This window comes from Zonotrichia leucophrys, chromosome 7 (genome assembly GCF_028769735.1).
Source record: "Zonotrichia leucophrys gambelii isolate GWCS_2022_RI chromosome 7, RI_Zleu_2.0, whole genome shotgun sequence".
In the NCBI taxonomy this organism is placed as follows: domain Eukaryota; kingdom Metazoa; phylum Chordata; class Aves; order Passeriformes; family Passerellidae; genus Zonotrichia; species Zonotrichia leucophrys.
In genome coordinates, this window is record NC_088177.1 from 21,789,045 (window position 1) to 21,815,209 (window position 26,165).

The 26,165-nt window shown below is 41.9% G+C and overlaps 1 long non-coding RNA gene across 1 annotated transcript; it reads right to left on the minus strand.

The window, feature by feature from the left end:
- Positions 1 to 574: 574 nt before the first annotated feature.
- LOC135450641 (uncharacterized) lies at positions 575 to 25,956 on the minus strand. Its single transcript, XR_010441127.1, has 3 exons — positions 25,864 to 25,956; positions 1,327 to 1,451; positions 575 to 760 (listed from the first exon to the last, which is right to left on the minus strand). It is a non-coding gene; the product is annotated as an uncharacterized LOC135450641 (long non-coding RNA).
- Between the last annotated feature and the right edge of the window lie 209 nt (positions 25,957 to 26,165).

Consider the following 26,165-nt stretch of genomic DNA (forward strand, 5'->3'; position numbering starts at 1 on the left):
CTGAGAAAAAGCTAAGATAGAGCACAGCAGTAATCCTCAAAGGTTCACACACTTGCACATGTGCACAAGAAGACACAATGGCAAACAAATCTCAAACAGAATAGCCTGGCTTTTATTTTTTTCACAGAGCTCTTACCTCTTCACAACCAGACACTTCTCAGTGTTCTCTTCCTCCTCCTCCTCCTAAGAAAGCATCTGCATCAGTTCATCCTAGAGTGGAGGAGGGGGTGAATAAGGGAAAAAAAAAACCCATGTAATTTTGGCATTTGAATAAATATGAACATTGTTTCTGCTGTTTCATTTCTATCAGATTTGGCTTCTCTCTTTGTTGGGTGGTTTTAACAGCTGTTTATTTGCACACAGTTGTGCAAGCTGTTTTACAGCTTGTTGAGTTAGACTTGAGACACAGCATGTGGTTCCCTTCAGGCATAACTAACTTAAAATAACAAAGCCCAAGAATTCCTTCTTAAGAAGCTCAAGGCCATTTGTTTAAAGTTTGAAAAGAATTAGGATCTTGTAATTTCAGGCTTTGTTATGAAAGGGGTGAAAAGTTTCCTTCACATTACCTGGCTGTATGCACTCTGCAGCTGTATCCCACTGCAGAACCACCAAAAAGTCATCTTGCTCTGTGTGTGCTGATTCCAGAGAAAATTCTGGCTACAAACATGTTACAGCCACATGTAACACACCTTAGAGGAGGGGTGACTGTATGAAAAATAGTAGCTGAAACTTGATGGCTTTAAGAAAAAGACAAACCCACCTGTAAAGAAGTGAACAACAGAATAATTTTCATAGCCCTTTTCATTCTCACAGTTTAAGGAATTGTCAAAACTGGAAGAAAATGTAATTTTACTTAAGCACAGTAAAGAGAGAAATGCCATGGAGGTGACAGCAATAAGAGCAAACATTTTCTCAGAAGCCCCTGAAGGGCTGTGCTGTAGCCGAAGGTTGAGAACAACTGTATACACCATGCACAGGGGTCAGCAATAGCCAAGTGCCAGCCAGAAAAAGAAAACAGCTGAGACAAGAGAGATATTTGCAGGAGTGATAAGAAGTTTTTGCTGTAACAAAGGGCAGCTTTGTTCTATGTAGCTGATAGAACAATATTGGTCTTGGAGATCCTTACGTTTAAAAACAGTTCCTTGCTAGGCAAGGATACATTTTTTGCTACTCAAGTGTGGGCAGGCATTAAAAGAGGCACAGGGATGTGTGAATTACTGCTCCCTGGCCTGGGAGAATAAGTCAGCTTGAAGATAGCAGAGTAAGAACAAGCACTTCTGAGAAGTCTGTAAAGCAAAAGATCAAAAGGCTTCTGCTTCAACTTACTGTTTCCCTTTAATGGCTGTAGGCTGAATGCTTGATTCCCAATCAGTCCCTCATGCTTTTTTACCCCCATGTATGGGCATTACATCTCTTCTCTTCAATCCAGACCTTTGGAGGTTTTCCCAGCACTGTGAAGGGACAGAGTATATTACACTTTTTACATTTAGCTACTGTAGGTTCAAATCAGATGTGTCTAATTCTTAATAATGGATACCTTGAACCCACAAGCAAGCTGCTGGAAAATTACTTTGGTTACATAGAAAACCAGTAAACACTAATACTAATACGGGCATATCTGACTAACAGATTGTTGGAGGAACACAAAACATGAGAATTTAATCCTATAGCTTGGACAGAATATTAAAAACATTTGCTTTTTGAAGAGTGAACTTGTGGTTTGATAATGCAAGGAAGGGAATTTCAGCTGAGTTGTCCAGTAGCTTCTAATTGAAAGAAGAGATACAGCTTATAGACAGCTCCAATTACAATGAAGTATTGATAAAAAGGATTTTCAGGCACAAATTCATCTCTCAGGAGGTCCAAGTTGCAATGTTTATAAAATGCCAAGAATGCTCTTCCATTTTATAGCAGGTAACTACATTATCTTCCAAATCACATCTCCTAGGGCCTACTGTATTACAGCCTTAACCCATCCCACAGTTTATCTGAGCATTGTGATGACAGCCCCAGCTGTACTGGGCTGAGGCCTGTGGGATGGCTGCTCCATTTGATGGTACAGGGGGTGTTCAGCTGCAGGAATGGAATTTGCAAACCTGAGTCCTCACATCCTTTGTGCAGTGAAAGTCTTCGATGCTTGCAGTTACCATGTAAAACATCCTCATGGAAGAACACCTAAAAAACTTCTTCAGGTGTTAGCACCATCCAAATGCCAGATTATAGACCAAGTCTGCTTTGTAGTGAAATGTCTACATAATTCTCCAGGGAACAAGCTCGCCCCACTCAAGGCTCAAGACAGGGACTCTGAGTCTGCTCATTTAAAAATACCTTTGCTTTCCCAGCATCCACACAAAAAATATAGCAGCAGCTTCTGTCTGAGCAACCAGGAACAAAACTTTTATGAGCTCTAAAGGTAAATCTTTCTTATGATGAGACCACAGTGCCAGGCCCTCCTGGCGCCATGCATATCTTATTGGAACACCATGGCTTCATGCTCTTCCCAGAGAAGGGTGAAAGGGTCCCTTTAGCAGAGGAGCTGCAGAGTTTAATGGTTTCCTGTCTAGCAAGAATGTGAACTGGAGTTCCTTTTGTCTGCAAATGGGGCTGAGCTCATTTCTCACATCCCAGTGAGGGCCTCCAGGTTGTTCAATAACAATGCTCCCTTCTGCGGCCTACTGTAATTTTCAGTGACAGTAGGGATGCAAGTTCTGTGCTTTATGCTGACCTCCTTTTAATCACTGAATCCTACTAATCCTCACATGACATTTCACAAATCAGCCCCAGAGGCAGGCTCTGCATGAGGGATCCCAGGTGGCAGCAAGGCTTATCTACAAATGCAGTGGCTCTGACCAGGCTGAGTGCAACTCCCAGAGCTACACAGCTTGTCTGGCACAAATATGGGTACCCATGGATGTCTGGCTGTGTGTAACTACTGGAGCTCTTGGAGGCTCATCTTTGATGCAGGTGAATACACTTGGCCTTAATTTGCATTTTAGCTCTCTAGATCCCCTTTTTTGAAAATCTGGCCTGACATTCTCTAACATAAACTCTGTTGAACTAATTCTCCAGATTATCCAGGATAAAGTTTGCTGAAAGTTTAATCATCTTGTTCTAAGAGTAATTGGTACAGAGCACTGTACATTACAGAAAGACAGGAAGCCTAGACCCTCCAAAAGGTATTAAGACATGGAAAGGTGAAGGTTGGCATGTTTCTCACTAGGCCAAATAAAAGACATGGCTAAGGCAGATTGTAAAACTCTTCAAACTGAATGTTTCCAATGGAAACTTCTGCTGCTGTCAGTGCTGAAAATGCAGGTAGCAGCAGAGGCCAGAGATGCCACAAGCTGGGGGCAAGGTGAGCCTCTCCTGCTCTGCAGGCATCAGCCCCAGGGCCTCCCTCTGGAGCAGGGACACGGCTGCAGGGCCCTGGGAGAGGCAGCAGGGCAGCCTGGTGACAGCCACCAGCCCAGGCCATCAGGCATCACCGCCAGGGTGAGGTGGGGCAGGCTGAGTGCAGGAACAGGGAAAGGTTCCTTGCTGACCCTGCATTCCTCAGCGAGGAGACTGCCGGGTGAGCTTCTGCTCCACCCTGAGCTGGGAGCTCAGCACCTCCAGAAGCTGCAACCCTGAGCTGAGGTACAGAATTCCAGAGCACAAGCACCTGGAGCAGCTTGAGCAGCAAGCTGGTAGACTGGAAGTAGGAAGGTGAGACATTTGAGATGGAAACAAACAGCTGGAAATACAAGAAGGTATGGATGACTGACAAAAGTGATGACTGCAATTTAATGAACAAATAGCTCAATTACAAAGTGGAAAATACCATAAAAAGCACACCACATCTGAAAAGGTTATCAAGCATCCATCATCGATTCTATTAAACATTCATAGCTCAAAGTTAATAATAATTCTTGGCTTGTTAGTCTTATGAGTTAAAGATTCCGGATTTCCTGGCCCATTTTATGTCAGAAAAAGGGCAACAAGACATCACAATCACTGGCATCAGGAAGCAAGCTCACAAAGTATAACTACAGCACTCAGACAACATGAACAGAATTTTTCACAGTACCTGGCAGCCAGCTTGGAATGGATTTATTATTAGTCTATTAAAACTTTCTGACAGCAATCTTCACTTACATATGTATCTTCCCTTCTTTTCATCATGAAAATCTAATTCCCTTCCTGAAGGTATAAAGTCATTGGCAGAATTGCAGTGTTCTCTTTAAATGTTCAACATGTTTGAACATCAGCTGTTGCCCACTGGTGCTCTGTATCCATTAGTGGAGCTGAGCTCATGCCACTCCTGTCAGGGGAAGCTTGGTCACCAGAACACCAATTTCCCAAACTCTGCAGGAGAGCAGGAGGATGCTGAGGGTGTGAGCACAACTCTGCATTCTCAAAGAAAGCTGTCTGTTTCTTGGCAACTGGAAAAACAATCTCTCTCAATTCATGTAGTCTAGTCCACAGCTGCTGTTCAAACATTGGAGGGAATATTTGAGCCCTTTCAAATTGTTGATAATGAAATTACACAGACAAGAGATTAGATTGTTCATTTGGAAATGGGTTTAATTAATAGCCTGGACATTTTATTTTTACCCTTTCTAAAGATCATGATTCAAGTTTCATTTCCTTCCCCTTCTGTAGCATCTCTTGCTGCAAAGTTATGAAAAAGAAAGGAGGAAAAAACATGTTTGGTTTGGGGCTTTTTCCAAGTAATTCAAGGCAGAGTATTGGAACTTTTATTAAAATATACCTGCTTCCTTTATGGTTCAGCAAAAATCATGTGCAACAGGAGGGTTTGGAAGGTCATTTGACAGTCTTGTGTCCAAGGCTCATTCTGACCACAGCATTGTGTTTCATCTTCAGTGGCTATATTTTTACACATATATATTTATTCCTTTTCACATGTTCTTTGTGCTTTCTCCCCCTCACACTTGTGGAACACTAACACTTGTCAGAGTCCTGCCTTACAGTTCACAGGCAGCTCTCTCCATTTTAAGGCTTGAATAAAGGTGGTGGGAGCTTTGCCTTTTAGGCAAAGTTCAAAAGTTGGCAAATATCCTTTATGAGCTTGTAAACACATTTCTGTGACTAGAAGGAACTGTCAGACATTTCTAGCCATGAGAGGAATGCATTCCCCTCAGTCTACGTAGTGACTTTTATATTCTAAATCTCTCTTGCCTGCTATGATTTTCATGAACTTGATTTTTAAACTCTTACAGCACAAAGCAGTCACTGCTTAAGACAAAGTAAATATAATTCACAAGGTCATTACTTAGCTAGAAAACAACATTAAGTAAATATCAGTAAAAATATATACCTTGGGCACAGGACTCCAAACTTCTACAAGGAAATTAACCTTCACCAGGAGTCTCATGAAGGGGCTCCTCAGAGAGCATTACAGACATTGTTACTGATCTGCTCTATCCATGAACCTTCTGATATTTTTATTATGTCCTCAAGTAAAAAAATAATTCCTATCTTAAAAATAACTATTGATTCCTACACTGCCTCTTTTAGAGTGAAAGCTAGAGAAAACTTTGATTACAAAGGTGTTGCTCTTTCTGAGACACTGTTTAATGAAGCCACTTTCGTTTCCTATTGAACAGCCTTTCACACTTACATTTTGTTGAATGACAAACAATAGCCATGGGGAAATTAAACACTGAAATCTGCAGACACTCTGGAACAATATTTGTTTAACAGCTGCCGAACTCTGGAAGTAACAGCAAAAGAGTATTATGTAAGAAAATCCTGTAACCCAAACAGATAATATTCTGGTTAACATCACTTTGAGGCTCTACTTGCTTCAAACACCAGTTGTTACAAGAAAACAATGTTCTGCTGAGGATCCTTGGTGCAGGACTCTTTGTTCAGTCCAGAAACGTAGCAACCTAGAAATGTTCAATCAATCAAATTCAGGTAAATGTATAATTGCTATGGCTTTAAAAGGAAACAAATATATAATACAACAGATGACTTGGTCTTGCTTTGCTTTGAAATAAATATTACTGGAATGATAGATCGTACACTAGTTTGTTCCAGTCTTCAGAGCTAAAATTGAATCCATAAAAATAGATCTGGAACCATCAAGAGCTGTAAATGCAGGCCTGGACAAAGAGTTGACAGAAATAAATGAACTAATTGGACCTATATTTCTTAGCAGAATGTACCAGATTTCATGCCATGATTGTTTTATGATAGTAAATGGAAAACAAACTGCTATTGTTTAAGCTTAGTAAATAAAAGATATTTTTATGAGCATTGACCCAGAAAAAAGTTGACAGTGTGCCAAATAGGTATGTTTTTCCAGTGCTACCAGACATTTTTAACTAAAATCTGAAGTTGGCCAGTAAATTAATATAGTTTTAAGTGACATCAGAAATTGTGTGTTTGTTTGGCTGTTACCAGAGATACTTCAAAAGTAACAGTGAAGAATTACCATTTCAAGAGAGGCCATACAACCTTTATCAAATTAGTAATCCTACTTATTCATTCCAGATAGATGAGATTTCAAATAATTATCCAAACTACAAATAATTCAATAAAGTCAGTGCAACACTTCAAATCTGGTTATCAAGTTTTACTGAAACTGCTTCAGAGGGCTTTTAGACAGCCTTGTAGGAAATCAATTAGGTAGCAGAACACATGGTAAAAGTATATAATTTTTTAAATAAATCAGTGTAATCATCATCTCTGACAGTTAAGAATTCTTATTTAAAAAGTTGGGGTAGCTCCCTTATCTAGATTTATGGAGTTATATGGAGTTTCACCTAAGTACAACCAACTGTAAAGTTTGAATTCAAGAGATTTGATCATAAATATGCAACTAATAAATACAAATGCTGGAGAAATCCTTGCCTTCTTCTTAAAAGAGTACAAAATAGTACCAGTGGGGAAAACAGAGTTTATTCCATTAAACCGAGAGTCACTTTTCCATCAGCTTTGTCAGAGTTATTGCATATGACAATGTCATCATCTTAGCTCACCCATTAGTTGATTTTACTGGGATTAAACATGTTAGTTTTATGCTGTTGTAGATGGATGTTGTAAAAAGAAAATCAAAGATCTTTTCCTGACACATTTTTCTTTCCAGCAGAAACATAGCTAAGGATAACTTCTTATTTAAAAATTCTATGACTGTCAGTATTCATCTCACTCCTGCTCCTTGAAACTTTTTGGCCACAGCAAAAATGTTGATTTTTTCCCCCTTTGTGCTGTCCTTAGGGGACTTTTTCCATCAGGACATGGTGTACATCCCCCACAGCACATTGTCTGTCACAGGTACACACTGTGCTAGCAGACATGGGGCCAGAGCAGCACCAGGTCCTGAGCCAGGCTTTGCCAGCAGCACATCCCTGGCACAAGGGAACAATGCAGGGACTCATTCTGCCAGGACAGAGTCAGATGGGACAGGCAGACAGAAAGGAGGCCCTTCAGCACTTTCTCCTGCCTTTATACCTGAGCACTCTTTCACAAACACCAATGCTCTGCCCTAGACAAGATTTTTATGCACTTTTTTTTTTTTTATGTTTAACAACAGGTAGCTTGCCTTCAGATGCAGACCTGAGTGCAGAGGATAAGGGCAGGAAGTGTAGAGCTGACCATTCATGAAGGGTAAAGCCAAAGATCAAGATGAAATATGTACAGTTCCAGCTGCCAACATTGAGGCTTGAGCAAGTAAAAAACCCCTCTGAACAGAGGGATAAGGAATGTCTGCTTCACTGACCTTAAAGGTCCCTGAGTTGTCTCTGCCTTGTAGCACAGGAAATAAGGTCTGGACTGGGACTGCTAATTTCCCACTTGCTTTTAAGCTTCAAGAATATGACAAGTCTGATGCTCACAACACCAAACCAGCAAGAAACATGAGCCAATGCTGCGAAAAGACGGACAAAAAGATTAACCAAAAGCATCCCCCACACTCCTTGTTCTCTTAAAAATCTGTTAATAGAGGTGTCTTTTCAATGCCTTCTCTTCCTCTGACTGATTAGGTATTTCTGTCCTTACAGTTGTGTTAACATCTCAGGAATAGAATTTGGCCAGATGTTTAACTTTTAATGTTAAACATTTAATGCTACACCATGTTTTTATCAGTTTTTAGCTTCTGCCATGTTGTCCTTTCAAAAGCTGTTCTTCCCATAGTACCAGTAGGGTCACTGGGAAGGATCTCTGTCTGTCCAGAAGCCCAGCAACACCAGACTTATGGAGTGTCCTAACAAACCTCACGGGAAGTCAAACACCCAGGCTCTATCTATGGCTCTGCCACATTTGAAACGGATACACAGATTTGATGGATTGTCAGACTTTGCTTCCTTGGGAGCCCTGGTGCCCTGCTCGCTCCCCACAGCTGAGGACCAGCTACCCCAAACCATCCCACACAAGGGATCCAGTAGCAGGGCTGCAGGCAGCTCCTGCTGGAGGAGCTCCTGCTCCTCACTTACCTTGAGGTTTCCTCCTTTGTGAGTCACTGCCTAGACACAGCTGCAAAGGGCATTAGTGGGAGAGATCCAGATGAACTTCACTTGTTTTTGGGACTCTGCACTTTCCAGTTAAGTTTATTTAGGGTAATATGGCCTCTGGTGAAGGCAACATCTTAGTCACTGCCATGAGAGTGCTGCAGATGCAGTGAAAAGCTAACACTTACACTCAGTGTGTTTTGAAAGATAATTTGAATTTCTGATGTGTTCTGACACAACCACTGTGCACCAGCTAATGCTTTTACACTGACATCTCCAGACAAGGGATAATTTTACACTGCCTTTGTTATTTATGTAGGTGGCCCACCATGATCCATGGGATAAGTGATGCAAATGATGCAAGCTGCAATTGCATTTCATGTGGGTCCTGGTTTCTGATGTACATTATCCTATTATCCAGAAGCAGAGCAGAAAGACTTGCTCCCTGCCCACACCAAGTCTGGTTAACTTACTTCAGAGCATATCTTGGGTGTAAACCAACATATATACAGTGCAAATAATTCATAGGACTTGAATCCCTTCATGAGAGAGGGAACTTGGCAAGGCAATTAAATAAATTTATGTGGTTCTCTTTAGGTCCTTCTGCTTAATGTTATAGCTTAGACAGCAGTTTCACAGGTAGCCCATCAAGAACAATTCAGTCCAAGAACTAATTACAACAAACATTTTAACCCTGGCTAATTTTTTGCTGAACACAGACTGCCTTTCTGAGCAGTGAAAAATCTTGCTAAGCTCAGACCATGACAAAAGCAGCAATAGCTCTGTGAAAAGACACTATAAGTACAGTTTGTATGGCTAGTTGCAATATTCAATTTGCAACCTGGGCAGATTGACTTTTTGTATCTCGTATATCCCATACCTCAATGAAATTTCTCACACAAGCTTAATTCCACTGAAATATTTTAATGACCCACATTCAGCACCAATTTACACTACAGATCCCACCTACTTGCACAGCATGAAATCTCCCCCTTTTTGTAGTTTACCACACCACACATGGCCCAGTCCATACAAGGCTGCCCATGTTGCCAGTGAAAATTGAAGGCCCCCCAGCCCATGCTGTGCACATTTCCATCCCTGCTAAGTATTTTTAGCAGCATGCCAATCTAACTTCAGGTACTGAAGTGTTTGCTTGTCACATGTTCCTCTGTTTCTTCTACTTCTTAAGATATAAAAATGAACCACTTAAAATAAACCCCCATGTTATTACAGGCCATTCTCCATTTCTGGCAAAACCTGGGGTTCTCTAGAATCCTAGAATGGTTTGGGTTGGAGAGGACCCTAAAGGTCATCTAGGCCAATTCTCCTGCAATGAGAGGGGCAACTTCAAGTGGAACAGGTTCCTCAGAGCCCTGCCCAAACAGACCTTCAATGTTTCCAGGGCCGGGGGCATCTCCCAGTTCTCTGGTAAGCCTGTTCCATTGTTTCACCACCCTCCCTGTAAAAATGTCTCCTCATATCCAGTCTAATGCTACCCTCTCTCAGTTTAGAACCATTGCCCCTATTCCTAACTCAATCCCAGTTGGACAGAACCAATTTGCTCATCTGGCTCTGTGTGCCAGAGGCCTCAAGGTCACGGCACGCAGAGCAGTGCAGGCTGGCTGTGCCAGCACAGCAGTGGCCCTGCTATTCCAGGCTCCTCTCCCAGAAACAGCACATGCAGCAGCTCCCAGCTAGCACAGCATTTCTGTACAATATCCATTTTTACTCTTGCGTGCCCAGAAATCTCAGCAGCAGCAGCACAAAATGAATGCAGAACCACAGTGCTTTAATGCTTCAAACCTAAGGAGGGAGACTGCCTCCCTTCCAGGGGGAATGGACCCGTGTGTTCCCCCATTCCCGTGCTGAGGAGGGGGCTCACCAGGAGGGGAGGGCACTTCCAGGCAGCCCTTGCCAGCCCCCTGCCCTGGCACGGGAGGGCAGAGCTCGGTTCCAGCGTTACTTGGTTACCCTCAGTGAAAGGAGCTGGGCTCTGCTCAATAGCCATTGAGTACATTCCTCAGATTCCTTTCTTCTGTGCTTTGTAAAGCAGGGTTGGAAGTTATTGCTGAAAGCACAGGAAGTTTAAAAGCACCTTTTTCAGCCTCCTGTCACCTCAGGGTATTTTTGTGACAAACTGACCCAAGCTTGAAGGATGAAACTCCTTTTATAGCCCCAGTAACAAAACAATTTACAAAATAATGAATTACTGACCTTACCATGCTCTCAGCTGGCACCCTCAGGTTGGTAAGTAGCCATGCCCATGAGCAGAAGCACAAGTTGTGCCCCTGGTAATAAGAGCCCAGCTGTCACAGGGGCCAAGGGCTCCTTTGTGTCCCATTGAAAGTGGCATTTTAAAGACCGGCGTGGTACATCTTACCCACTGAAATTAAACAAACGTTTTCCATTACTAGGAACTGCATTTTCAGTGCTCACCTCCCTACTAACAACACTAATTAAAGCTCCAAGGGGAATTTAAAATTGAAATCTGGATGACCAGGGCACAACTGTGTCCTGCAGGGATCCAATGGGAAAATCCAGATGATTAAGGCAATTGTGATCCACAAGAAAAACATTTAAAAATATTTACCCTATCTTAAATATTTAACCATAAGCAAAATGAAGAATAGCTCAAGTGTTTACTATAACTCTCTTCCAGAATTATCTGTTTAGGGACAGAACCACAGGTGGAACACACTGGTCACTGCTATGATTCAATCCCTGCTCCAGTGCAAAGGGTTGGGTTCAATGGTCACTGCTATGATTCAGTCCCTGCTCCAGTGCAAAGGGTTGGGTTCAAGCAGCCCCTCAGCAACATCCAAATCCCCAGCAAAAGCCATCCTGCACTGCTGGCTGGCAGGCAGCTCCTGTCTGTGCGGCTTCAAACCTTCCTCTCCATGGCAGAAGGACAGAAGGCCCTGGCAGGGACAGGTGATCCTGAGTGCAAACTGAGCAAAGCCAACTCCCCAAGCACCAACTCCCCAAGCACCAACTCCCCAAGAACCGGGCACCAACTCCGTGTCCAAGAGGGACTGCAGAGCCAGACTGAGCTCCACAAGGAGTCAATGCTAGGTCAGGCCAGCAAGCAGAAATCAGGATTCCTCCTGCCTCTCCTTGAATCAGACATCATCCTCCCAGAGCTTTCCAAACTGGGGTATTTCAATTTATGCTTTGTAACATATATTTTTTCTCCTCAACTTTTGCTTCCGACTGCATATTTTTATAGGACTTCTTCCCTTACTTGTTCAAATACTGGCTTTAATTATCCCAGAAAATATTTGCTTTTGATTTTCTTGTAGATACTCAGAAAACTGAATCTATAAAGGAACAAAAACCCAGAAAACTTTATTTTCCCATTCATTTAAGGGTTTTCAGTTCAAAATTGGAGGTAAAGGAAGAGGGTTTTATCCAAGCAAGTTTTTAACCAGAAAGCTGCTATAAATTATGAGAGGATTGCTAAAGGTCAGCATGCTATAACCAAATTCCAGCTGGTTAAATTACTGCTATACTGCGCTTCCAAGAAAATCTGTATTCAACATCTGTTTTCTTTACAGGAGATCATTAGGAACAGGCAGCCAGAGTCATAGTCTCATTCTGCACTTACCTCAGGTTTTGAAAGGACAGATCTGTCCCTCTCTAGACACAAGACAAGATTAAAACCTGGCCTTGTTGGACTTGATCACTACTGTGATGTTTTAGAGTTGCTTTGGAGGCAGACATTACCCAAAAATCAGTATTAATGAGGAAAACAGGAAGGGGAGCTGGAGACCAGCCAGCTCTGCTTCTCATCATTTACACTTGCTGCTGCTCAGACTAATTTTTTATCAAGTCAGAGCAGATTTGTCTTTATGACATAGCTGATGAAAAACTTCCTGAAAAAAAATAAATCTGTGGCTGATAGTCAAATTAGGAGTCAGTGTGGATCCCAACATCCTGCTGTTTCTGAAGAGGTCAGTACTCCAAAAAAACCCAAACCCGAACACATGCACATCTCAAAGAGCTCAGCAATTACTTAAAATTATGGAAAGCAACTGTTACTGCCTAGGATGCGCTGAAACAATTGTTTCCCAACACTCTCAGTTTGTTTTTCCAAGACCAGCGCATGAAGGATGGAGACATCTGGATATTTCAAGGTCAGTATGGTTATGGATACAAATTCAACAGCAAAACCACCTTCTGCTCCGCAAAAGGACAGGCCTCTCTGGGCACAACCTGAAGCAACCAGGCCAGAAGCATTGCACATTTCTCCCACTCCTGTTGTTTCTATTCTCTTCCCATCCCTTCCAAATTATCACATTTCTTGTTTCCTTTATTCTTTCTACATGAGCAACATGTTGCTACAATGAAAATGACAGTTAAATCTGGATCTAGTATAAGGAGAAGTTTATCTTACCACAGGATCTTTTTCATTGCTTGTTTTGTCTTTGAATTATTTATGACCTTTAAAAAATGTCCATTCTTCAGTTGACTCATATGCAGCATATTTACTTACCCTCTAAATGGCTGTGAAGCTTATTATACCTAAGAATGTTTTTGTAGTAAGTTTTGAGCTGTGCAAGACTATTGAAATTTTGAGCCCACATTTCAGTTCCTCAAGTGTTTTCAAGAAGAAATGCTAAGGAATAGTTTAGGTAGAATAGAGAGTGAACAGGTGGACTATTCAAATTTGGTAGGGCTTCATTAGAGATGAGGGAGAAGATATAGAGTAAAACTCAGAAAAGAGCAGGGAAGAAGAAAAATTCATTATACAGTGCTTTAAAGACCAGTGATATGAAGGGATACCCACAGCTGCACATGCCCACCAGGATGGGGCTTGGTTTATTTTTCAGGATTATCTGAAATGAGCAGACCAAAGAATCTCCTGCTGCTCAGCTGTAGCACAGCTACAACTGCCCTATTTCAGGAGGCAGCTGCTGAATTAGAGATGGTTCTACCCAAGGGTGGCCATGGTTTCCACACACTGCACTGGATATAAAGCAGCCTCCCTAGCAGCCCCAAAATTCCTTTTCAATTTGCATTGTTTTGTACAATTTTCTTTGCTTTCTTTCTCCCTACAATGGAAAAGAGGGTTAAACAACCCCCTCCTTCATAAAACTAACATTTTTAATAAGCTAAATGTGAAAAGGGAAGGGGAGGAAGGGAAAGGAAAGGGAAAGGGAAACCCACCAACCAAAATCAAAAACCACACCCCCTTTCTCTGCTTCTTCCAGTCAAAGAGACAGGTGAGATGTTACCTGGATTTAAATAGAAGTACCACTGTGGTTTCCCCCCATAGCTCATCGTTATCTAAATGCTGAGGTAGTCTGCAGTCACACATCCCAAAAGCAGCATTAAGGCAAGTGCAGTACATTATCTTTGGAGTTTAAAAGGTGTGTCCAAGGCAGGGAGGCACAGCAGTGCACGCAGACAGGGACTTTCAGAGGCAAACAAGCATGAGGGCCTTGGGGATAGGACAGTCACTCCTCACATCTCCTGGCAGGTTCCCTGTTCAAATCTTGGCCAGCAGTGACTGACATTGCACTGACCACGCAGGCTCTTTCTGAAGGGGTGTTGATGCCTTTACCTGGTTTGTGGTGTCAGTACAAAGCTGTGATGAGCAGAAACCTTGACCCATGCTTCAGCCCTGGAGAGGCAGAGCTGGAGCAGCTGGGAAGGCAGGATGCAGAAGCACACTGTCAGAGCTGCTGCTTGGGAAAAAGGAAAGTGCAATGCCACTGGAAGGACCTCACTTCTTTCATGTTACAGCAGAGAAGTTTGAATTCCTGACCTTTGAGGAGACATCCATCGGGAGACTTTTTATTTTCACACAGATGAAACAATCACAAGGAATAACCTTTTCTTTTATCCCTCAAGAAAGTTTCAAGCTTAGTTAGCAACAGTTATTCCTATGGCAACAGACAGATATAAACACAGGATTATAATGTTCAACAAAGGATCAAGGAAAGGAAGAAATAGGACTTGAAGAGGGAAATGTCTGGAAGACCTGAAAAAGAAGGTAGAAAGTTACTAATTTTGTTAAGATGAATATTTCTTCTTGCTCTCAACAGGTCTCTTTTTGGTAGAAATTTTGAATTAAAAAAGGGAAAATGGCACAGGTCTGCACACTGCTTTTTGCTGCAGGTATAAAGGAGTTCAGTAGCTGCAGTCACTGATACTTGGGACAGAGCATGACAGAGTGCCTTGCTTGGAGGGCACTTCTGCTCACAAAATTGACTTTATGCTAGAAAGAACATACTTTTATTCAGTGACTTCTGCAATAGAGATGGAATCTAAAGCACACACACACGGAAATTTAGAATTCTCACATACACTTCTGCACACTAAATGTAGATCAGCAGGTAACTCTAGTGTTGTCAATCCAAAACTGGTGTTTGAGGAAAAGCACAGATGATACCTTCTAGAGTTTACTTTGCTGTGAGCAAAGCCACCATTCCCTTTTACCTGTTCAGCCATTTGCACCACTCCCAAATGTGACCACTAATAACACAACAGCAGCAATTCTCTGGCTGCTTGTCCCAGCCTACAGAACTGCAAAAAGCATCACCCAGTGCTGTATGAAAAGCAGGTATTCCTCTCTTGTTTCTCCCTCATTTCTCATCAGCAGGGTCAGCTAGACCTCTTGGCAGGGGCAGCCAAGGGAGCAACTGCCCCAAAGGTGCCCAGGGGCCCATCACAGCATCACAGCCTGCCTGGGGAGCTCACCAGGGGCTGTTTGGGGAGAGCTGAGCCCCAGCTGCAGAGCCTGTGTGGCAGCCTGGGCCAAACACGCAGGGCCAGGGCTCAGCTGCTATTTGGGCAAATTAATTTTGTGCAGGTACACCCAAACCAGTCCAAGCTGCAGTCACTTCTTTGGATTGCTCTGCAGCAGACATTTCACAGGAACATCTTTCTCCTTGGGGCCCAGCAGAAGAAAGAAATGTTCCTTTGGTGTTTTGGGCTTTTTAATCACCACTCTCATTTATCCTAGGCACACAGTTCTACATGAGGCAGGGAAAGAAGGAAGGGAAAGCCCAGCCTGCCCAGCCTGGCAGTGGATCTGAGGCACAGCCTGATAGCAGAGGGGATGGGTACCTGGTGAGCAAAACATGAGCTAGGCCATAAAGAAAACTTTGAGCACTCATAGCTAATCCTGGGCATGCCAAGAGAGTGAAGGTCATTCCTCCTGAGACATAAGCAATGAGGTCAGAAAACCTTTTCATTTGTAGAGCTAGGAGGGAAGAGATGTCCAGCCCACTAAGAACAATGCAGGAACACCTGCTGCAGGCAGAGGGCTGACCAGCCACTGGACAGTTTGTCAGAAAGCCAATAACAATGATAGAGATGAAATAATTGAATAATGCTGCCTAGAATCAAAGTGGAAAAACCATTAAGCCTCTTCTGAAGCTTGAAGTAACGATTTCTTCTCAAAGCCAAGGAGGATTGAAAGGAGCACATAGTGCAGACAGGCCTGAAGGCAGGAAGGTCTCTGCATCCTTCAGAACCTTTTCCAAGAGAGATGCTGTGCCTCATTATTCACTGGTAATATCCCAGAACTTGAAGCACCTTTTTGCTTTCAAAAAGCCCCAGTGAAAGTTATAATTTTGCTATCCAGGCACAAGAAGTTGCCTTTTGAAAGTCAGGTGCAAAAGCCCTGCAATATCTTGCTCACAAGGCAGTGACAGCAAATAGCGCCAGGCAGAAGAGAATGACAGAGCCCAGAGCCATCCCTAACTTAGCAACAACAATTCCCTGTGTGCCTGGAGTTACTCTCATCACTTCTAAAACTTTAGAAAAGAATCTATCTCTTTGCACAAGGATAATTCACCCAGAGACTGATTTACTGTACAACTGTCAATGGATCCACAATGCTCCCATGCTTTGCTTATTAAAACAATTCCAGCTGCTGTGAAGGACATAAGCAAGGATGACTGTTTCCAAATTGCTTTCCAAAGAAGTGGAAGCTGTCATAATGTTTAACCTTTCCTCTATTCTCCCACCGACACCCACCCTCCCCACCCCACCCCGCCGCTGGTCCCACACCCCCGATATGAAGGCAGATAAGGAGGGCCCCCCCTCGCTGCTTCCTGATGGTGAGTCACAGCTCTGAGTCAGCCTTTGTGTTCCAGGGAACCTGGAAGGCTTTGAAACCTGCTGTTGATTTTGGCAAAGCTACCTCTTCTCACTTTGAGGGTGAAACGATTTACACACATCGGTTTTGGTCTGAAAATAGCTGCTGAGATGCAAACAGCAAGAGCGTGGCCAAATGTTTTCTTGTCCTTGCACTGCAGGAGCAGAACCCTCCCTGTCCTGGGTCACAGCTACACTGAAGTGAGCCACAAAATACCAGCTCAGACCCTGGTGATTTGAGGAGGATCCTCAAATCCTCCCTGCTGCGAGCACCCACAGCTCCTCTTTGGAACATAGAGGGGTCCACTGTCCATGACTTTGGACACAGCCACCTCTGCAGTGACTGGGCACCTTTCAGAGATGGCCAGGAAAGGTGTTGGATCACCATCTGCTGCCCACAGTCAGGTGAGCTGAAGCCAAGCACTGCCAATTCCAGTGCTGGCATTGGTAAGCCAGACTCCTTCCTCCTCTGTGCTCCCAGCAGAGCCAGGCCACTCTTCAGCAGCTCGTATGAACAGCCCTTGCTCCAGGAGGTGCAGACAGAAGGTCTCTTCATAGACAAGAGTCTGCCCCAGCTCAGCTGAGACACTCCAGTAAAGAGGGAAATTCTGGCAAAGACATCTCTCAAGAATCCCTGTGTGTCTCTGCCCAGCCCTTCTCTGTCTCCACAGATCAGCACTTTGTAGTTATATTTCTCTTGTTCTTGGCAGAGAAAAGCTGCCATATTTTTGTTAACATGTTTGAACATTGCATCAGCTGCTCATCTCAAACATTCCTCCATTTCTGTGCCTACTTCTGTATCTGTTTTACAAAGCCTTTAATTAAATTAATTACACTTTATCATACATATTTTAATTTCCTTTTGCAATCCTATTTCAGACATCTTTTGATCTCTCATTGTAATTCCAAACTACATTCCTTCCCTTCATGTTTGGTAAACACCTTGTCTTGGGCCAGATTTATTAGCATTTAAATTATTTTCTCACTCCAGGACTTCTCTGCTATCCCTTCTTCCCACAGTATGGCAAGTCAGGCCATTTCTAGGTAAAACCCTAAATTCACTGGAAAGTCTTAAAGCATTAGTATGACTGCATAAAGAAAACAGAAAAAAATTATCTGTAAAAAGTAAAATAAGTTGTTGCACTTCCTTTCAGAGTATAGCTATTGCTAAAGAAATTTTTTCAAGGAAATTAGATTTAATATTCTTTAATAGGAGTTTTGCATGATAAAGCAAAGAATCTTGAAACATGCCAAAGCACATGAATACAGTTAAAATATCAGTTATCACAGCAGTTTGCTTCAATGAATGTTAAGAAAGGGTAATCCTTATGTGCTAAAACATAGGACAGGTTTTAACCTTAATTTTTAATTTGAGCGTGAAAAACAGCCACAGTATTCTACTCCCTACACACCTCTGTGAAATAGTTTCTTTAAAAATAATCTACCACAAAACATAGCACTACAAAGCACTTTTAACTGATTTTTAAATTCTACATGTGTTTATTCAAAAATTTGACTAATTTTAAAAAATGACTTCACACTTTAAAAACCAAAGTGAAATATTTCAGCTAACCAGACATCCTTTCCTCTTCCACGAGTCTGGTCTACCAAGATAAGCAAAAAAAAAACCAACCAACCAAAAACAAAAAAGCCACCAAAAAACAAAAAACCAAACAAAAACCCCAAAACAAAACCACAAAACAAATGAAAAACCAAAACAGTTTGCTGAGCTTTGCACATAAACAACTCCAACAAGTTTATCAGACATCAGATTCTAAAAATTCAGGTACATGTTTCTTAGTTGGGACATTCAGATGAAAGTACATTTGCAATAATTTTAAGCTTTATTTTCATTGGGTAAAGGACATATTTCACCATGATGAATAAAAAAAGGGTGTTGAAATTCCAGCTCTTCTATAAGACTGCAGAGAAAGTCCTTGGTTTTCACATCAGGTGAATTCAAGGCTACATGAGGGATAAGGGTCAGACCTACTGATGGCAGGCTAAAATCTTCACATGCTTTTAATTATCTCTGTATTTATTAAAGCAAGTCTACATGCAGTATCCTCCTCATGGGGTGTAGAAGTAACAGCAGTTCATACCTTTACCTGACCAGGAGCAGCTCCATTAAACCACTTCACTGCCTCTACTGACAAATTCACTTAGAACTCAAGTTGATATTTTAGCTGAATTCATTTCCAAACCAAAGACAGGTCACTTAGGTTCACATTAATGAAAATTAGGTCCCATTGGGCATTGTATAAGCTACATTAAAACACACATTGTACTACTGTCTTCCCCAGGCAGACAAGTTCTTTTCTTGTTAAAGTTTTTATCTTGCTAACTTGCTTCTTATCCAAGAGGACAATATTTTAGGATGAACCTCACCTACATTCCTTCAAAATGCACCTGCTTTCCTCAGTGCCAGTACTGTGTGAGTGCTGTGAGCATTGCACCACCCCTGATAGCAGCAGGTATCACAGACTGGTCCAGCTGAACCCCTTGAGGATAAACAAACAGAGCAGGATCTGCTGTTACAGGCCTGGGCTCTTGCAATCACTCCCAAACTTGATTGCAAGCAGAAATCCTGTTCTTCTGCAGTGTTTCTCCAATTTATATCTCTACAATCCCTCAAGTAATTCCCCATATGCTACACTGATGCAGGGCAGCAAACAGCACATCCTTTGAGAGCCTCATAGCCATTTGTAGGCTGAAATAGGATGGAAAAGCAACACAGGAGCAACCAGAAGAAACACAACATCACTTCCCACGACAAACAAGCTCTTTCCTGTTTGGCCTGCTGCATCCAATCCTATTTTCCTAATCCTCTATGCAGGTTGCAAAAGTGTTCTCGAGACCCAGTGTATCTGATTTCACACAGGCACCTGTAAATGTAGGGCACTGATACTGGGTATCTGTTCCACTTCAGCAGTTTCAGCTAACTCCAAAAAAATTCTTTGGAGTCTAACCTTTCATTATACAAACAGGACAAAAACAAACTTATCAGGATACTGGTGCTACTATTTATGAAAATTAACCACTGTGGACTAGTATATGGTCCAACATATCATCGTATAGATCCAGATTTCATCTGAAAACAATGACATGCTCTTAAATTACTGGGCTCTTAAAGTCTAACTACAATGATTCTGATATTAACTTTTGATACAGAAAGTGGAGAAACAAATGGAATATATATACAAAATAATTTGAAGATTATTCAAGAATAGGAGAAAGAACCAAAAATAGTGAATAAAAATTTACAGTGAAAGGGAAGAATGGCAAAAGTGGAGGCTGTCACAATAGGGAATTTCCCTAATGATAATGAATGCAAGAATGAGCTGGTAAGCAAGATCAACAAAAGTCAAGGTGACTTCTTGTGAGTTTGAGATTCTCACACTTCTGCCCAACCCAGGGACACCTCAGAGGTTTCAGGCTTTTGAGACCAAAACTCCTGTTGAGTATTGCACATAACTACAGAGCAAAAAGCTACCCCAAAACTGAATGTCTTCTCGGTTACCGATGAGGAAACCTCATCCCTGTCCCTTAAAATACTGCACATTTTACCCAAGATATATCTAATGTGAAGTGCTTAGGTGGGAACACTTAAATCACTTGGCAAAGACAAGGAGAGTTCCCTACACTGCAGGCAGAGAGGAGAGGTGCTATTGCAAGAGGTTCCCTTATCCCAGAATATCTATGACCCTCTGACTGTTGCTTGGGATCCCTTCAGCACAGAGGGAAGCCAACTCATGGATAAGTAGAAAAGGTAATAAAATAAAGACAGATGTGGTTTTCCCAGCTCTCATTTCTCCCACAGGAAAAAACTCAGGTGGTATGGAAAGTGCCATAGTTTATACTTCTAGCATTGTCTGAAGATGCTGTTGACTGCGTATTTTACAGGATTTTCATGTTAACAAGCTTCTCTTCCAAGCAGAAAAACCACCTGTGTCAAGAGAGTTCCCCAGTGCCAATGAGCAACACCTAATGTCATTGCATACTACTGATGTAAAACTGGCACCCATAAGCTTCTCAAATCTTTTGCACCAAAAATCAGAAATCCTCCTTTGGGGCCGGAGTCCATAAGCTCTGGGTGTCATTAAATCACAGCAATTATCACTGACAGGCTCTGGCACAGATTCTTAATTTGCTGTGGGAAGGTAAGTCCTAACAAAAAATATTCTTCTGCTACTATATGCAAGTTTCATATCTTTAAAAAAACCCCAAAATCTGAGTAGAAAAAAGACCTACACCCATTCTTTCATAACTTTCCCTCCATTATTTGCTGTATTCCATTGTTCAGAAACAATAGAGATGCTTACAAATATATTTTTATGCAAGCTCTTTGTGATAAAAATAACTCCTTTCACAATTCACATTGAAGGGCAGCAGGATTCTTGCTCACCCTTCCAAACAAACCTGCATGTGTTTGAGCAGCTCTTGCTGCCCCAGTGCCTTCCTCCCTGTCAGCACTGACACAGAGGAGATAACAGAGCTGAGGGAATGAGCTTGCTGCTTTGTATGCACACACAGCAAAAATTAAAAGTAGGTTGGTTGATGTTGAGGGTGAATTGAACTGATCCAGGCACTCCTTTCCAGCACCATTATTTATGACAAGCAGTCACATGTTATTGACCAGTGAACATACAATAAGAATGTAATTAGCTTTCACCTAAACAATTAGCTCCTTGTCACTTCCCATCCAAGTTCAGGAGGTGGCTCAGACTCAGGAGGACAAAGGGTTGCAAATAACAGGCCCAGCTCACTGCTGGAACTGCATTAACCCTCTGCAGGTGCATTTCTAGATGCAGCAAGCAGCCAAACCCAGCCCACGGCAGTGCCCAGAAGAAGACTACATTTCTACATTCATTAACATTTGTGAAGTTACTCATTAAATCCTGAGTCAAGTGCTGTGAGCCAGTCTGTGCTTCAGCAGACAGATGATCTGTCAGCTCCTGTTCACTGGGACCTTAGCACCACACAGAAAGCAAGCCACAGGTTTTATATTCTAGAAAGAACTTCTTTCCTCACCTTGCCAGTTCTGGCTTTGCACTGGAGAAGGAGCCATCATCCAGACTACTCTAATGCAAACACAGCACAGCCTGGGACTCCTGTGCAGGCCAATTCAGATCCAAGGCCAAAAAAATCCTGCTAAGTTTTCTATTAACAATGGAATTAGCATTTCTGAGTATGCTTCTCAGGGAAATGTTTTATCAGAAAGTTACTCTGCCTTGATATAGCTGGGGAGGAAAAGCCACATCCTTAATTGGTAGAGCCACATCAATCACATCTCAGTGTATTCAGTCCAGATACTATTATAGTAGCTGCATAGAACCTGGTTTGATCAGAGAACAGATTAAAATTGTTCTGAGAAAATAATTCCTTGAGACTGACTCAATAGAAGCTTTAGTAACACCCAGTGAATAAAAATCATCCTAGGCCATAGCACACCTTTTATTTACAGGCATTGTGTTATGAGACTGAGAGAGCCAGAAACCAACAGGTTTGGCACAAGAGAAACTTTATGCCTTAACCACAGAAGAGAGGATAGGGAGGGCTCTCTGCAGCTCTCTGTTGAGCTGTGACAGCACTCACACAGGAAATCCAGAGTCCAGAATTTCCTCCAGATTCAGAAAGGACACTGTCCCTCTCACCAGGGAGAGCATGCTGCAGAGAGGAACCCAAAAGCACATTCCCTCAGTCTGCATGTGCTCCTTCACAGATGCTTTCATCCATCAGCCAGACTCAGGTTCCTGGGCAGGTTGCATGCAAGGGTGGTTTCTAATCCCACATGAATCAGATCATCACATCCTCGCCAATTCTTCGTTTTTTGAAACAGCCACAAAAGAAGTCCTCCCAGACCCTTTCCTAAATCCCTGTTTCCCCACCTATAATCACTTACTTAGAAGAGTACACTGGTGACAGCTCTTTGGCAACTCAAAGGATGGTTGAGCTGAAGAATTACAGTTTCTAACTTCCCCCTTTTCTACTGTAGACCCAAAGTCCTCATTGTTTTAATTTAGAGGAGAGATTAGTACCAACTGTGTTTTGCCTCTTATCTTTGCTAAACAAAAAGGTTATATAATGTTTCAGGAAATGAGTTCAAGTGAATACAACCATCTTTTTCACAGTACTAAATGCTTAAAAAAGAATCTGGTTTGTCCATTCTGGCAGCTTATGTTTATTCAAGACAGACAAGGCACAGGCAGTAAAAAAGCAAAAAAAATCCCTGAGCTGTAGTACAAAAAGACCAGTTAAAAATAATTTTCTTGTCTAAAATTCCTATAGCTCTGTAAAACTGAAAAAGCATGTGTCACTTAGGCTAGTAACCATTTTTGTGATAGTGCTACTGACAGTCTACTGGCATGTCTGAGATGTTCACAAATTCATATTTTAGAGACAGAATTATTCTTTCACAGGCATAATAAGGACAGGGTTAAGAACACAAGTAACCTAAAAAGAATACTGATACACATGGCACAAATAGAGCCTGCCATAGGGAAGATCTCAGGGTGTTTTCAGGATGCATGACTAAGAGGCAAGATAGAAGAAAAGGCAGCTAAAGGCAGCACAATGAGAGCATTCCATACCATTGTTTTGAAATTAATGTTTATCAATTTTCCATGAATCACCAACTGCACTTTAAATATCAGTGCTTGTATTCTTCAAGAGACTATAAATACACCCAGTTTTATTTGCCTGTTCCAGAGAAAGCTGTGAAAAGTGTGACTTCTGTTCCTAATATATAGCAATGATGGAGAGTTGTCACGGGACTGCAAGAATGGGTTTTGCTTTTTTGAGATGTGAATGACAAAATACTGCTGTATACTGTCACATCCCTTTCTGATGGACAAGAGCCTTATCAATCTGTTTGATATAACACTCTTGATGGTTTTTTGACTAGACTTTTTTCCCCCTCTAATGGAGCCAGTTCTACAGAACATCACTGGTTATTTTGGTTTGTGTTTTGTAACACTTGGTTACCTTGGAAGTTAAATCTGCATGACTCAATTTCAGCTGGTGGAGCTTTAAACCCCTTTGTTGGCTTTTGACAAAGCTCAGCTGTCTTGTACTTAGAGCTGCACTCAGGTGTTTCCTCCAAGTGAGCAAAGTCAGAGTTGAGCAGCTTGTGCACGGTCACACAGCCGAACCAAGCAAGTGACCAATCCTTTCCTACACAGTTTCTCACAGGATGGAGAAGTGGGAAGAACCAAACTTCTGAGAGCATAAACACACAGAGGATCTGCTAAACAGCAAATTCTTTCTCAAACACCAGGACCACTCAATTCCAGACTTCAAAGAAAACACAAAAACCTAAGGTTTGGTCTTCACTAAGAAGCATTTCCCTTGCAGTGTGATGAACCTGGAATCCACACAACAACTATCTTATTCAAAGTTATCCAAGGATTAAGTTAAGGTTTCTTTATCAAACTTTTAAGCAGAAAACAAACAATTCTCTGCAGTTAAGGAACCTTTATGTGCCAGTCCTAACAACAGGAAAAATTAAGAGCAGGGGAAACAGACATGGGGCTACATTTCTAGTTATCTGAGGTCTGCTGATACATTTGTCTATTTTCTAAGCACTGTGAAGTGACCCTTAATATGTTTCCCTAGCCAACCTGGCACATTGTAGAGCAAATCAATAATACCACTGCACTGGAATTGTTTGATGCAGGTCAGATCTTCAAAAACCTGGAAGGTACTTTGAACAGCGATAACAGAATAATGTGCCAGCCTGTGCTGGGGACAGGCACTGGAATCTAGGTGAAAATGAGTAAATAATTACAAGAAAACCCTACTGAATTGCAGATGTTTCTCTTCCATGGATCAATACAATTTCCAAGGAATAAAAGATTTTGAAGAAAAAGCAACGTACTGTATGCATACCTCTGAAGAGACTGAAGTGGTAGTTGTATAATGCACATACTTAAAGGACTTAATGGAAAAAAAAACTTCAAAGGAAATATTTGTGCATTTTCTTTTAGATTACTTTATGGGGAAAATAGGTTATTAAATATTTTATAGTTGTGCTCTGCACCAAACTCTATCTGTTAAGAGTTATGTCTAAAGTTTTTTGAAGAGTGATTGTATGTGTAATAAGAATGGCAGCTTGACAGTATAACTGCTTTTCATGGAAACCTATGTGGATTAAGGTGGACTTCATGAGCACAGACCAAATGCCAACACTTTTAGGCTGCAGCTATCCCTGTTCCAGGAGATAAATGACATGGATACCTTTCCTTCCCGCTGTGGCTGCTGGAAAGTTGTGGGGTTTCTGCATTAGTCAGCACAAGCAGAACTTGTTTTTCTCATTAATTGCACCAGCAGGGTATATAATAAACAGCTGCCTCAGAGGAAATAGGAATGAGAAGCGATAATACGAAAGGAGAGTCCAGTGTAATGAATGCAGGGTTCTGGTCCACCCTGTTCATTCTCTTGCTGGCATTTGTGAACAGAAATAAAAATCTCAGTATGCACACAGCCACTAACAGACTGGTGGGCTCCAGTATTCCCAAAGTACATTATTTAGCCCACAGATGGATACTGAATGTGTGTTCCTGTCCCAAAACTTTGCAGTCTCAGTGTAAAATCTGAGGCTTTTGTTCAAGCACAGCCCTTGAGGAGGAGTTTCTAAGCTGAAGACAAGGATACAGATTCTGCCCAGAGAGATGCTTGAGCAGTGGTGTGCAGTCATGGGAACTAGAGAGAAACACCCAAATACAGACCCAGGGTAGAGGAAGATCTTCTTTTGGGGTTACCTGCTTTAACAGGAATTTGGCTTTTCCATTTCAGAAAAGAGAACATTTAATATCTAGAACAGCTAAGTGATTAAGTGAACTGAAATGCCCTCCTGCCTTTGTTGTTTGCTTTCTCCCCTTCCCTTCAGCTGCCCTATTATAAGAAGTGCAGGAAATGGCAGGTTCTGCTTCATATGCATATATACTTCTGTAAACAGTGATATAAAATCCAGGCCCCTCACCCTACATGCAAGAATTTTTTCCTTTATTTGAAATGAAAACTTTTAAAAGAAATGTTAGTGGGAAGAAAAACTCCATAACTTTCTCATGGGAGCCACAGAGTCTACTTATATATGAGAGTCAAACACTAAATGCATTTTTTGATGGTATTAAAGTGAAAGTTTCAAAGAGAGGCCTCCAAATTAATTCAAGTGCATTAGACATCCAAATTCTAATGCAAACCAAGTGTGCTTTAGCTGTTTCAAGACCCAAAGTACAAATTTTGCGCCCATAAAGAAAGGGAATTTACTTATGAACCCAGATTGTGAAGCTGTTCTCTATCTTACCATTTCTTTCCAAAACCTTGGAGTGGTTTAACTTTCCTCCTTGGTAGGGATGTGGGCAATGCAAAGGCAGAAAACCATCAGGGCTGAGAGCAGCATCCTACAGCACCACCTGAGAAAGGAGCAGTGATTTCTGGCTGTGCTTAAATAGGGCCCAGGCAGGGGGTGTGGGCTCACAGATGAGGCTGAGCAAGGTTGTTATGCTGGAGCAAGGCCTCTGACAGACACACACAGTTTGTGCTTGAAAAATACACTCCATCTTCACAGTTTTCCAGGGCATTTTCCTTGCTAATGTAGATGAGGAT